The sequence below is a fragment of the Epinephelus lanceolatus genome, chromosome 15 (genome assembly GCF_041903045.1).
Source record: "Epinephelus lanceolatus isolate andai-2023 chromosome 15, ASM4190304v1, whole genome shotgun sequence".
NCBI lineage: Eukaryota > Metazoa > Chordata > Actinopteri > Perciformes > Serranidae > Epinephelus > Epinephelus lanceolatus.
Window position 1 is genome coordinate 24,879,384 of NC_135748.1, and position 12,196 is coordinate 24,891,579.

Genomic DNA, 12,196 nt, shown 5'->3' on the forward strand with positions numbered 1-12,196 from the left:
CAAAAAGGGAAACCAGAAGACCGTCTCGATGCTAGTTAGCCAGTTAGCACAGTAACAACACAATACAATGTTGAAGCATATTTTCTCTTCTTGTGCACTGAGCTGAACTTCCAATCAAAGTGATTTCATTCATGGACAGGCTCTGCCAACGCCGATTCAACATGCTGAATAGGCCGAAGAAAAAGCCAACAGGGGCTGATGAGGGGCAACAGTGCAGGACACATAGCACTAACTATAGGGTGACAAACATTCCCCGACAGCCAACCATTGGCTTGGTGTGTCAGTGCCTTTTCTATAAATCATCAAATAAATCAATATCAAGTCCCATGTCACAGACTTTACAAGCATAACCAGCCCTTCAAAATATAATTAAGACCTAATAGCCCTCTGTGTGCCTCGGGATCAGTGAGTCTTTAACTTTTTCTGACGCTGAGATAAATGAGGAGGTCAGATACCGAAGCCAAAGGGAATGCACTGATTCTGAAAAGGCCTTTAATTGTTTCGGTGAGACAGAGGTGAGGCTGGTGGGATGAGTCCACTCACACAAAGTGTAACAAGTTAGCCAATCAATGGCCATTATGTCTGTGTCAGAGCTGAATGGTTAGCGTAATTGTTCTTAATGAAGTTCTGGATTAGAAGTGACTTGTCTGGCATGCTACATAATGATTTGTAATGAATGGAAAATAAAAAACAAACTTCGACTCTGAGGATCTTGCCTTCATATTCTCCCAGGTAACTTCTTGCTGTAGAGGATTTTACCCAAAATGAAAAAAGCTATAAATAACCATGTAATATATGAGGTTGACCCAAACATTTTGAGGGCTTTGAACAGCTTAAAATGTTTTACAATATACTGTAGATTTAATTTTTCATAGTGAGGTTTTGTTGCATTATCATGTTGCAAATGTCGTCACCATGGCAGTGTTGAAGAACGTTGAAGAAGAGTACACTTGCAAGATAAATGTGACACTTTCTAATGTCACAATGGAGGGACAACTACACAGGTTGATTTTAGCGCTGCTCATTGTGGACTATATTGCTGTCATTGTTCATTTTAGTCAAACCATACAGTTTGAAAACGAGGCGCGGCTCCAACTAGAAAACAATGTTTTGATGCATTGGATGTGCTGAATGTGTATATTAAGGCAGTACAGGAGGAGGTGCACATTAATAATCCTCCAGGACTGTAACATGCTCATGTTTAACCCAAACAATGTGTCATGTGACTGTAGTTGGTTCAGATCGAGGTCGGAACACATTCTCACCACAAATGAACCGCACCGGAGTTTGAAGACCACCTCTTCAAGAAGGTCTCGGTCCGGTTGTGTCATTTTGAGTCATTTCCCCCTACATGTCCACCTAATCCAGCTGTGTCTTGTTCTTATGATTAGTTGTCTGTGTGTTATCTTTTGTTCCTTGTCAGTTTGTCTGTGTTTATTCTTGTGTTCATGATGTCATTCCCTGCTCTGTTTCCTGCCTGGTCTCTTGTGTTTTGAATTTCTTCCCTGCGTTCATCGTGTTATCCTGGTTGGTTTTCAGTTTAGTTTAGGTTCTTGTTTCTTTTCAGTTACCTGCCTGTTTTGGATGTTTTTATCAGTTCATTAAAGCTCGCCTTTTGTTGCCTACCACTCTGCATTTGGGTCCTTCCCTGAACTGATGCTTGAGATCATATTAACATACATCAACGAGCATTTTCAGTATTTCATAAATGCTCATATTCAGAAATAATGGGTCTGTTTTATTGAGGAATAAAAATAAAAATGGCATTGCATCTAGAGATCTGGAAGCTAATTTGAGAGTAAAAACACATTCTGCCTTTTGAGTTTGGTATCAAAATGAGTGTCAGCATTTCAAAATTAAGCTTTTGAAAGAATTCCAAGATTCATTCTCAGAGAACTAAATGTGCTTGGATGTGCAATCAGCCTAAATCTTTTCAGGTTGAATGATAAAAGGTGTCTGAAAGCACAAAATCTCTGTAAAAGGCAGAAATCAGGTGGCAACACAAATGCAAAGGGTAGAGCCCAGAGAAGAGCTATCTGGGGAGCACTCCAACACCCCAGGGAAAGGAAAAGAGGTTTGAAGCTGGTACAGCATGAGATGTAGGCTGCAGAGCATGAGGTGAAATCCAGCAGAGTTGGCAAGAAACAGCAAGGTGATTGTAAAAAGTAGCTACAGGCAAAAAGACTATAAGGTCACCTTGGAGGAACTGGGAAGTTGAATCCCAGAGGAGGATGTTCCTGAGGCAGGCGGTACATGATGTTCTTCCAGGCCCATCAAACAAGCCATCTGCTGGGGCAAGGTGAGGGCACCAGGATGCTATCTCTGTACGCAGAGTGAGAACGCTCCATCATGCTACACATAAGCATGTCAACATCCAATACAGTAGTTGCTTATGTACATGTTAACATGCTAACGGTATCATGCTGATTAGTAGGATGGCTTTTTTTCTTACCCGGGAAATACTTGATGTGTGATAATGGATGATACACTGTCATGGAAATCTCATGTAGAATATGTAAGAATGTAAGAATATTTTTGTTTTGAACAAAGCCAAATATGTGTTGGATCACAAGGCCATTAGAATTCTGTACTGTTCACTTATTTTGCCATGCTTAAGCTATTGTGCGGAGGTGTGGGGCAACACATACATGAGTAACATGAAGCCATTACATAACAGAAAAGAGCGGTAAGAATTATTCATAAAGTAGATCCAAGAGGACACACCAACAGACTGTTGATCAAGTCAGGACTATTGATACTTAAAGACTTAGCTGATTTACGGACACTCAGTACGTTTACATGCACAGCTTAATCGAGCTATGCTCAAAATTCGATTTTGGCGTCTAATCGGACTTCTGTCCTTGTCCCAGTTTACATGCAACTGAGAAAATCGAATTACTGACGGGAATGTGTCCTCCTCCTCAACACTAGGTGGCGATATGCGTATATCGTATAGATATCGTACAGCTTTGTTCATCTCGTACGTAATGTACGCGTTACTGATTGTGCAGATAAGGTGCACGCTATCCCTCGTGGTCATGGTGATTTCGAGAGGCAGACAAGAACGCCGTATGCTGTTGGAGGGCTACAACAATAGTATGTCTTGTCTGTTCCGGGGTCATACACCAGCGCGGGGGGTGTGGAGCATGTGCACATGCATTGTCTAGTTTAACTCTGATTAAGGCGTATACATGCCAGAGAAAATCGAATTCCAATCGCATTATCTGGGTGACTTAATCGGAGTTGGAGAACTCCGATATTAGTTGGAGTAACGCGTTTACATGCACTTCAGTTGTCCAGTTATAGTCGGATTAAGGCAATAATTTGTTTTTTTCAAGTGTCATGTAAACATACTGACTGAATTATGTATAAAGCAAAATGCAGACTGTTACTGTTATAACATTTACAAAATTTGTTTTTATTTCACAGGACGACAAGCATAGAAGAAAATTTCACTTTAAGCACCAGTTTGCAAGGACTACATCAAAACAGATGTCAATACATGTCATCAAGCTAGTTTGCCGTCTCTGTGAAGTAGCTGTCCATTAGTCACTCACTCCACAGCAGGAAACGGCACTTCAGAATAGAAGCTCTGTGCTGGAAATTTACTGTACACAAAAATAAAGCGTGTATTTTTACAGACTTGGCAAAACTGTGAGTCACTTGCAGTCCATTCAGAATGGACGTGTGACCCACCAGTTTGGAACCACTGCTCTAGATTAACTAACTCGGCCACAGTGTACTCTACCTGGCAGGATTGGGTGTCCACCAAAGCATTTACTTCCTGTGGCACATTTCTTAAATTCTTTTGGTAAAAGGCTGTGCTCACCACTTTTAACCCAGCTGTCCAATTATAGTTGAGGAGGGGCAAGACAAATACCACAAAAACCAACTGTCACGTACATGTACGAGTGATGAAAAACAACAACAGTGGAGGAGAAATGAATACTGCTGGTCACATAAACTGACCTTTTGTATCCAGAGTGAGGGCCAAAGCAAGTACTCTACTTCATGCCAACATTTTTACATTTATTTATTCAGTGGATATTCCGTATCATAGCATCACACGCACCCAAAGCATCTCAGCTGAAAAAACACTGCCCTTCCAAAGCACTTAAGTGGTCCCAGCTGGGAATAAAACCCCTTTGGTGGACACGCGGCCTTAAGGCACAGTCACGCATAAGTAAATTTAACACTGATAAATATTCTTCTCTGGTACACTTCTATCCTGTGCAAGCGAAGGGACACATAAAACGTTATTTGCTTCCAGTCACAAAGCAAATTTACATCTTCACAAAACATCGAGTTCAACTTTGGTGAACTCTGAAAGGCAAAGTCACAACCAATAGCATCACTGACATTCTGGGACACTGTGTCAAGTTCTGCCTGTTACGTGCATTGTCTTCTATCAAAATACACTTACGTTTCTTAGGAAATGTACCTTTCACATACTCTCTCTTCCAAAATAAACACTACGTAAGTGTGGCGAGTTGGGGGGGGGGGGGTGTTTAAATATCAGTATCAAGATCCAGGTGTCCGACAACGCCACCTGGGGAATTGCACCCCAGGAAATACTAGACTAAGATTTTAACTAGATCAGGTCACACAGATTCGTAAACCACTGGGGCGAGACGGTTTGTAATTTTAAAAACAAACAAACTTTATTAAACTAAATTATACAAAAGAAAAGAAGCAATATGTCACACACCACACATAATATAAAATAGGCACTTGGACAGGGGAGGGGAATAAGGTCAGGGCTGAGGCTTACCATGCGGCAGAAACCAAAAAGGGAGAAGGGATCCTCAAAATAAACCACCCGTGACACTGCACACACACACAACAAAAAAGGGAGGGGGTTTGTGAAAAATGCACCACCACCAGGGGTCAAACTGCCGCCGTCAGCCACCAGCACCTGAACAAAAAAAACAAAAAGAAAACAAGGATTAATAAAACATGCCCAAGGACTAAACAAAAATTGGTGTGGACTAACTAATAAAAATTACAAAAGAACCGTAATTTAATGAACCTAATTTAACCCAACTGAAATCCAATACAAGAAAATATGAATAATTAAATCAATTTATCACAATTAATAACCCAAAAAGATAAAGAGAAAATTACTGAGTTAATTGAAAAGAACCACCAAAGAAACACGAATGAAACAAATTAACACCAGGTTTAAAATAAAGAGATCATGGTTGGTGGCAGGGGCAATCATGTAGGCCCCAGCACAGCCCTTAAATCAATGGGACCTCAGTCAGTAGGTCCAAGCGGCAACCAGCCACGTCGGGCCAAAGCGTAGTCCGCCCCACAGCAAACCAATACAAAAAAACCAAACAAATTTTAAACAGGAAACCAAACACCAAAATGAAGAGAAAAGAAAAGAAAGAAAAGAACCAAAACCAGAAAAGCCAAAACAGAATAACCAAAACAGAATTAGAACATGAAAACCAAAACAGCAACGCAGCTCCAGGAGTGATGGTCAGTGATGGCCAGAGTTACAGGCCACTAAAAAAAAGAAACAGAAACAAAACCTAATATTTAGTAAATTAATTAAATGAATTGAAACTAACTTAAGAAACCAAATTAATACATACCAGGGGTGCCAGGCATGCACAGCGAACATAAACAACCAGTGAATGCGAGCCTCACAGGACGCAGCTTTAAACACACACGGCCTGAGAATTACGCACAAGAGAGTGATCAGTAGGGAGCCAAGCAACAGTTGAAAATGAACAGGCAGACAACGTGCGGACAACATACCAGAGCGGACCAGTAGCTGAACACAGCGAGGCTCCAGCGAGCCACTCCCGCCTCCCCTGGACCAAGCAGTCAGCTGCGCTGCAAGGAGTGGAGAGTGTGGGACCAAACTGCGCATTACGCACATACAGAGCAAAAGGAGAAGACCGCAGATGCTTACCGGGGTAGAGAAGATTTGTGTGCCTCGACGGCGGTCACAAACACGGGACGGCTGCACCAAACAAACGCTGCATGCCAAACAACGCTGACACGCCACAGCCACCACGGGAGCAAGCGAGGAGCGGAAGAGAGGACGGGGCGTGGCCTCACGCCTGAATATAACGGTGCGCATGGCCCCGCCCCGCAATCACGGTGGTTGGAAAGCAAACACAGTGCCGAATAGTGGCAAGGAGGGAGACAACCTCCGGCTACATAAGTATAACACAACGATTTGACTTTTTTTTTTTTTACAACTAATGCACATGGTTGGGTTTAGGAAAAAAGAACAGGGTTTGGCTTTATAATCTTATAGGACATGAGCACAACTCTCACAACACAACTTAGGTGAAAGTTGGACATATCCACCACCCCTCCCAACCACTCTACCCGGAGTTTCGCCGCCTTCACTTTCGTTCTTGGCCTGCCGCGTTTCCCCCTGACGCTGCCAACCGCGTGTCATGCTAACATTACAGGTGTTTTCGTCGGCGTCTGCTTAAGCACCGGATTTTGACGACTTCGGAGTGAGACTCGTGTGACTGTGCCCTTGTGAAAGTAACACCCGCAATTGTCTGACCAATGAGAATTTGTTCTGACAAGGGCATACTGACCAACCAATCAGATGGTATCAACCCTACAATTTTGTTTGTGTAATCAGAGTCTCACGCTGCTGTTGGCTGCTTAATCCCACCTATTAAACTCTAATTGGTCAACTGTTTCCCCACACCAACAGAAACTTCTGTCATTGAGCAAAACAGCAAACCCATTTAACATGTCTTACTGAAACAAATCTGTTGGTCTGGAACCAAGGATCTAAGAAATGCAAGATCTGGTTTAATTCACAACTCAGTGTATACCGTGGATTTTTTTTCATGGTTCCAGATTGAATAAAGAAACAACCTGAAAGGACATTGCTGCTCCCGCGCACTTGTTGTTACACCCTGCACATGTGAATGTCTTGATGAGTTTTAGAGGTATCCTGTCATGACCTGAACTGATGTGCGGGTGGAAAATCCGACCAAAGTCGAACACGAATTACCCTCGAAATAAATCTGCCAAGCCATGACAGTTCCCTTTCACGGTGAAAGCAGGTAAAAAGACAGGCATGCAAGTGTGAGCTCATGTGTGGCGAATAGTGTCACAATCGATCCACATTTGTGTGTTATCATTGGGATCGTGCACCTGCGATACAGCACAGTGATTACAGTCAACCAAGCCATCCATCCCCCTGGTACCCTCTGCTTCTCTTTTGTTCTCTCCAGCAATCTTCTTCCATTACAACAACCTGTCCATTTTCTCTCTCCTCTCAGCCCCTTTCTCTGTCTCTCTTCTGGAAAAATAAACAAGCTCTTGTTGAGCAGCCCCACTCATTAGCCCCATTGGCTGGACAGCTTTCTCATAAAACAAGCTGGTGTTATGGCAACTCACACTTCACTGACCGTGCCGCACAGCTCTGGTGTAAAATAGGTTCAACTGTTGTAGCAAAGGTTAGAGAATTTAAACCAGGTAATTCTTGAAGAAAGCTAAAAAGTGAAGATAATTAAGAGTCAAGAAGAGAGAAAATGAATATCTGAGACAGAAAATTGCTCTCCCCCTGAAATACGAAAAAGGCTATTTGGCAGAATTACGTGGGTAAAAAAAAGAATTTATTGAAAGGTGGCAGAAATACAAATCTACCCTTACATCACTGGCATTCTTCATTACACCAGCTGCCTGTCAAATACTTGTTCATTTATTGCATTTCTTTGTGCAGAAAGGAGATATTGTGCCGTCTCATGGACAGTCACCCTCTACCCAACCATGCACACACAAATAAAAAACCTTTCCCCCTCTATGTTGTTGCATTCACTGCTGTTGCTGTTGCTGAGACAGGAAATGAAGGGAGCCGTATCACCCAGTAATAACACCATGTTGATGATGAAGCTCCGACCATGGATGGAGGGAGAGATGGAAACACGGTGATTCAGAGAACAGAACGCTCTCACAACCTGATCAATACACACCAGCGTGCTGCATCGACAACCAGAATAGAAAACAATCCTACTCTGTTTGTAGCCCACACACGCATTCATTTCTCATGTCAATCTGCACTTTCTTTCTCCAATCAGTCATAATGAAACACGTGTGCTCAGTGGAGATGTCGAAACAAGTGTCATGTGGAAAGATAAACTATAGTTTGAACTCTCTGGATTAAGTTGGAGTTCATTAATCTTTCAGCCTACCGGCAGAGGTGAAGACATTCGAGATGGATAATCTCATTGAGGTTGCTTTAATGCAAATGAATATTAAAGGATTGTGTGGGTGGTTTAAGTTTTTGTCCAATTTTACTGAAAAGAAAATCAGATTCTGGGTTGGCAAAGTTACATTATCACTGCATGGTGATCTCATCGGACAGAATTTCCTAAAAACTCCTTGGCCCCGTATAAAAGAGTTATTGATTTCGTCATGTGCACCTGCCTGTAGGTAAATGAAAATCACTAGGTATTGAGCTCTTACAAAGTCCAAAAGCATGCAACATTGCCACCACATGGACTGAGTTACATATTACAACAACATGGCAAAGGTACATGGGGAAGACAAGCAACCACATCCCGCTGCTGTGATGTACAGGGAATAGATGAAGACAGCTCAATGAAGGGAGCCAAATAAACAAGATCCCACTTCAATAAATCAAATGTAGATTTGTCGTTTGTGAGATTTCTGCTTTTATGTACAGTGCTTACTGTATTACTTGGGTAGTGTTAATCTATATTCAGTAGTTGTCCTGCAGAGGATCTTGAAATTTGCGTCTACATAGACAGGAAATACGATTTTCTACTTTCTTTGTCATTTGTAACAATGTTATTATTCACTTGGCACCACCAGGTCCAAATAAATGTTACCTTATAAAATTTAAATCCATGTGGCATCATTATAGCAAGGATTGAAGTTAATTTGAAGGTTAGCTATAGCTGTAGTTAGCATTTTTGTATCTCAACATTACCCACCTTCATGTTCAGTGCATCTGTTGGCTGTTTATGTCCATGCAACAAATCCAGCTTCTTGGTGCCTTAATGAACAACTGCAAAGAAAAATGAGGATGGAGTAAATTGGTTATTTAGGGTAGTAAGAAATAAGCACAGCAGGCCAGAACCACATAAGCTACCTTTCATTTTACAGCAACTTTAGCTTTGCATTTGCATCAGCAACGTAATGTACGTTGAGAGGGCAAAAAAAGGTTGATGTCAGGCGGATATAAAGTAGCTAAAAAAGGACTTACTCCAGTGGAGAACAGGGAAGGCAATACAACTTTTTTTGAACTGCACAATCAAAAACACATGTCACATTTAAGTGAATACAGTTCACAGCAGCAGCAGCAGCAGCAGCAGCACTGAGCAACCAATACCAACAAAAATAACAAAAAGTAAACAAGAAAAAATAAGTAGCTAATAATGAAATAAACAACAAGTGGTCGATTAGGGATTACTGTAGATATCTATAAAGATATAGAGCTGTTTGAGTTTTACAACATTTTACTTTACTTGCCTTTTCTATCTCATTCAGATGTTCAGCAAATATGGAAATAGTTTTTAAAACAAGACATTCATGTACAAAATATTCTGTCCAAATAATTACATTATTATTCTCAAACTCTGTTCATACGTTAGCATCGGAATATTTTTATGAACCTATTATATTTACTAATATTGAAAAACAGTAGGACGTGTGGTTTTTTGTTTTTTTTTGTTTTTATTAAGTGGCATAAACCTGTGGGGATGGCCTCAACCACAGATCTGAATTCTCTGTAAGTCACAGGAAAAGCTGTCACCAGGTGTGTAAATATAGACAGTGCAGGCAGTGCAGTTGCGCTGGGGAATATGAGGTTGGGGGGCCCATAGGGAGAGATGGCCCTCCAACAATGTGTTCGGTGGAGAGTGGACTCTTATGAGAGAAATATGCCTGTTTTCAAAGTTCAAACTCTCAGCAGGTTTTTTTTTTGTAAAATAATACAGTAATAGTGAATAGTAAATAATAAAATAGCAGTGTCAGAAGGAGACACACCGAGGCCACCAATTGTGCTATAGGGCCAGCACTGGTAAAACATCTTAATGAATGCTCATTCAGAACTATTAGGAATGATTCAATTTTCAATTCAATTCAATTTTATTTATAAAGCCCAATATCACAAATCACAATTTGCCTCACAGGGCTTTACAGCATACAACATCCCTCTGTCCTTAAGACCCTCACAGCGGATAAGGAAAAACTCCCCAAAAAAAAAAACCCTTTAACGGGGAAAAAAAACGGTAGAAACCTCAGGAAGAGCAACTGAGGAGGGATCCCTCTTCCAGGACGGACAGACGTGCAATAGATGTCGTACAGAACAGATCAGCATAATAAATTAACAGTAATCCATATGACACAATGAGACAGAGAGAGAGAGAGAGAGAGAGAGAGAGAGAGAGAGAGAGATGCAGGTAATGACAGTAGCTTACAACAACATTAATGAAAGTAATAATATTATAGTTATAGTTCTGGCTACTGTGGTACAATATGTTGAAAGTATGTATTAATATCTGACAGTATACTTGTGTGACAATAGTCATATGTGTATAATAACAGTAGAAGTATGACTAATGACTAATGATGGCAGCAGCAGCAGGAGGCATCTGGCAGGACCACGGCAGCAGCACAACCACACACGTCACGCTGTCCAGGCACCGCTGCGATATGAGTTAATCTGAGAGACAGTGGAGCACAAAGGCTCCGGAGAAGAAGCCGAGTTAGTGACATCCAGAATGGCCGAGTTAGCAAGATGCAGTAATAGGATGAGAGTGAGAGAGAGAGAGAGAGAGAGAGAGAGGGAAAGAGAGGGAGCCCGGTGTATTATAGGGGGTCCTCCGGCAGACTAGGCCTAAGTCAGCCTAACTAGGGGCTGGTACAGGGCAAGCCTGAGCCAGCCCTAACTATAAGCTTTATCAAAGAGGAAAGTGTTAAGTCTAGTCTTAAATGTGGAGACGGTGTCTGCCTCCCGGACCGTAACAGGAAGATGATTCCACAGGAGAGGAGCCTGATAGCTGAAGGCTCTGGCTCCTGATCTGCTTTTGGAGACTTTAGGGACCACGAGTAACCCTGCGTTCTCAGAGCGCAGTGTTCTGGTGGGATAATATGGCACTATGAGCTCCCTAAGATATGACGGAGCTTGACCATTTAGAGCTTTATAAGTTAACAGTAGGATTTTAAATTCAATTCTGGATTTTACAGGGAGCCAGTGCAGAGAAGCTAAAACAGGAGAAATATGATCTCGTAAACACTGGTAAAACATCTTAATGAATGCTCATTCAGAACTATTAGGAATGATAACAGGCTTATTTAGACTCATTAGACTGTGTCACCTTTATCATAAGGCACAAATATGTAGCTATTGCAGCTCCAGACAGACAAAAAAAATAGGCAAGGTTGCTGGCCCCTGACCTAGTATGAGGGCCCATCATGCGCTCCAACCCATGACCTCAGCCGTTTAAAGTCTACTTGATATTCTCGAGGTACAACACTGCCCTCCTGTGGCGGTAAGTAAACATTACAACCGGCAAATGACACATCTCTGGGTTAGGCTGGAGGACACAGCGGGTTCCAGAAAGTGCAGCTAACTACCGGTAGCAGTAAGTTGGACGCTGTCAGCGAACATCATCGGTATTTCCTTCGATTATGAACTACATCTCTCTAACATCGCATGACTTGTGGTATGCAGCCATCGCGGAAATAGGATGACATCTTGTGGCTCAGACTCAGTCTCATGGTGTTTGGATGGTCAGTCGTGCGAGTCACATTGGTGTATGCAGACGCGTTAAGCAGGCATCTGCTGCCGTCGGTGTGTGTGTGTGCGTGTGTGACCACAGCTTCACCGCGACCTGCTGACACCGGGGATTCCCATCTCAGCATGCCTCACAAGGGCAAGAAAGAAAAGGTAAAGTTGATGTTTTATGTCACTGTGCTTTATGTTAGCATCATATGGGCTAATGTGTGTTGTGTTTAATTGAGTTTCTTGGATTCCTCACTCTTTAGGAAACTAAATCTGGAAGGTCTAAAAAGTCTGGAGGTAAAAATGGGCCTGCAGGAGACCAGGATGTAAGTGTTACTGAACTTTTGCATTGGCTAGTGCCAACTTCATAAACATGTACAATACATGATGCATTACTAGAAAACTAGAAACTAAGGTAATTCTTGTAGAGAAGCATCAGAATACTACAAAAAAATA